Source organism: Camelina sativa, chromosome 9, assembly GCF_000633955.1.
Source record: "Camelina sativa cultivar DH55 chromosome 9, Cs, whole genome shotgun sequence".
Taxonomy (NCBI): domain Eukaryota; kingdom Viridiplantae; phylum Streptophyta; class Magnoliopsida; order Brassicales; family Brassicaceae; genus Camelina; species Camelina sativa.
The window spans coordinates 13,130,930-13,134,662 of NC_025693.1; positions in this window are offsets into that span (position 1 = coordinate 13,130,930).

The window sequence follows — 3,733 nt, forward strand, 5'->3', positions numbered from 1 at the left end:
AAATATTTAGAACAATTATATTACTTAATTTTATTTATAAAAAACCTAAGATTAAAATATTTGCATCTCTAAATTTTTTAATAAATGAAATATATATTTTAATAATTACTTATATTTTAAAAATATAAAATATTATATCTAATTTATTAGATACAGTGACATTTTATTAAAATTTAAGAAATCACAAATGTTAGATTTTATTCTATATAATATATACAATTAAAAAAACTCAAAAAGTGAAATCGAGATTTCTAACACGACTGCTTCAATATGGGTTTTATTTTATTTTATGGATTTGACCAAATTTATATAATTCATAGATTTGAACATTGTATCATGTACCGGATTGAAATTAGAATATAAAACTTAGTAAATTAAATGTAAAAGATTATAAAATATATAGAGTAAATCAATTAAAACTTATATTATTATTTTCTAACTAACAAATTACAGTAAAGTTTACGCGAATATTTCTCCATGTTGTACAGCACGAATGTAACACTCACAAACCGAGTTTTCAGTTTGGGTGTCGATCGATGCCAAGAAAATGCGACGGTCGACACCAATCTTTGGTTATTGCTCGGGTTAGTTCTTTTTCTCCAGTTTGATGCGGTTTGTTGTGGAAACCATATGGCTCATGTATTGAAACGATCCGTTCTATTTTTTTTGTTTTTAATACAATATTAAACTAGTGATATCATACTTACTAACATCCTAACCCCAATAAAACTCAACAGCGGAAATAAATAACATCATTAAACCAGACATACATTAGTTAAACCAATAACATCTAATCTAATAATCATTCCAACATAAACCAGTAATAAATCATCCAACAAGTCATTAAATGTTAAACGAGCTACTACAGCACCTCCTCTTTATTACCTTGATTCCACGATCACACTTTGTCTTTACTTGCATTACAAACAACAATTGAGACGCATGAGTATTATCACAAAAACTCAGTGAGGCAATCCTCCCATCTATTGGGCTATACACACAAGCAATTGAGATCTCCAATCAAACACAAAACAAATAACACAATCAAATCAGGCAACAAACAAAGTTCAGCCGCTGCTGAAGGATTGTGTTGATCGACACTGACACCTGGCGAAGGTTGTGTCAACCGATACACTCCTTACGTTGATTGACACATACACCTGGTGTCGCCCGACACCTGCTCGACATTTCCCAAAAACCCTAGTTTGCGTCGACCGACACCTCCACATGGCATCTATCAATGCTCATTAGGTTTCTCGCGTCGTCCTCGCATTAGTGTCGACCGACACACTCTTTTTGTCGATCGATACAGATGTCGAGCATCGTTTTCCTTGAAGCTCTAAGTCAGATCTCCTTTCCCTAACACACCAAGCCCAATCCGGGATCACACATGAGTCTCACAAAGTCTCAAGAACCACAAATCACTCAAAAAAACAAAAGAATCAACCACACAACACATAAACACAAAAAACAGAAAATCTTAAGCTTAGATAAGCCATGGTCATGCACTCACCTTTCTAACAGAAGATTCTGACCAACCAACGATAAAAACACACTCCTATTAAGCTTATACCTCGTCCCCAGCTTCATATCTCCACCCACAGAGACAAATCTCACCAAGAACGGATTAGAAATCTCAAGAACACTCAAAGGGACTTTCTCCTCTTCTAAAACTCTCTGGATAGACAAAATGAGGCTACTCCAAAACCTAGGTTGACTTCCAGCTTATATACCTCGTTTTAGGGTATATTTTCAACCCAAACCGCGCTAATTCGATGATTTAAAAAAAATCGATCGAACCAACAATTGATGGTGTCGATCGACACAAGGAGTGGTGTCGACCGACACACTCCTTGTGTCGATCGACACACATCCTAAAACCATCCAATATGGTTCGTTATACTCTTCTTCTTTGTCTTCCTCGTCAGCTTCCTCACATTCTTTCATTGAATAATCATTCAAAACTATTGTTTTAGACTACCACACAACTTGTTAACCCATCAAATTCTAAGATCAAAATCATTGCCTCTTTTCTCGTAAAATTTGTGCAATTAATGAAGACCAGCATAGTCATCACATGTACTCAATTATTGATACTTTCACCCATATACTTACTCGGTTTTAGATCCACACGTATTGAAACTTCTTAGACCAAAATTCATAATACTACAAAATTACAAATTACTTGCAAAGAAAATAATATGAACACATGAATAGCTAATGAAACATTGAAACAAGATTTTGCAACTTCAATCCTTCTTCCTTAGACCCAAAAATAAAAAATTTACTAAAAGAATATCAAATCATCTATAAAATCATACACAAAAATAAAAATTACAGTTCATAAGAGATATAAAGCACAAAAAAACTTAATAAGATATTTTTCAGATATTAAAAATCAAATATATAGTATTTAATATTACTTAAACTTAAAAAAAATTAATAGAGTTGAAATATTTATAATTTAGATGTACTTTAAATATTTATCACATTTTTAATTTTTTTAGAGTTAAATGTTAATGATACTTACACTTTTTATAGAGTTTAACTGTTTATAATATTTTAAATTTTCTATGGACATATTTATAATATTTTGAAACATTCTATAAAGTTTAAATATTGATAATATTTGAACCTTTTAACAGTTTCCATAATTATAATTGTAACACCCGCGAACCAGATTTACGGTTCGTGCGGGCATCAATCGATTCTCGTAGTTGGTCCACGTGCGGGTTAATTCTAATGTCTCTGGTTCGACTCGGTTTTATGAGAAAACCCTAGGGATCGCATATAAAAGGGAGTTCGACGCCCTAAAGCCTTTGGTGGCCGTTTTTCATTGCCAGAGAGAAGAGAGATAGAGACTTCTTGGTGAAATCGTTCTGTGAGCAAAGGAGAAAACTTTTGTACTTTTTTTGGTGTGTTTGGAACGTGGAGAAGAAGGTCTAAGCGTGGGTGTCGAGTAGAGGTCGTTGGAGTGCTTGGATCTTGCTGTTCTTCGTCGGTTTCAACCAAAACAAGAGGTGAGTGTTTCTCATGGTGGTTGATTGATTAGATGTGTATTTTGTGTGATTTTATTTGATTGATTGCTTGTGGGCTTGTTTGTGAGTGTTTCTCATGGTGGTTGAGGCCTTTTGAGGGAGGTTTTGGTATCAGAGGCGTTGTGGCGATGGTAAGAGCTGAGAGGAGTTGAGAGATATCGTGTTCATCAACGTTTCACGCGACTGCATCGATCGATGCAAGGAGTGCATCGATCAATGCAATGAGGGTATTGGTGGAGACGCAAGGGGTGTCAATCGTCGCATATGTTCAGAGTTGTTTGGTTTGCTTGCTTTTGTGCATTGGTTCTGTTTGCCTTTTCGCTTATGTGTATAGCTCAGTAGATGGAAGAATCACATCACTGAGTATTTCTGGTAATACTCACGCATCTTATTGTTTTTGTGGTGCAAGTAAGCGAAAGTGTGATTGTGGAATCAAGGGGATGAAGAGGAGGATATTCTAGTGGCTCATTTATGTGTTGTCTGGTTTCCATTAGGTTGCTAGAGTGTGGTCTAGAACGGTTATTTAAGTTGTTGGTTCATTTTTACTAGCATTGTTGGATAATTGCTATTGTTTTATTCGTTTAATGGTTACTGGATTAATGGTATTGGTTTATGTTATCTGCTGATTGTATTGTTTGGGACTAGGCTGTTAGTGAGTATGGGATTACTAGATATTAAGGTATTAAAAAAATAGA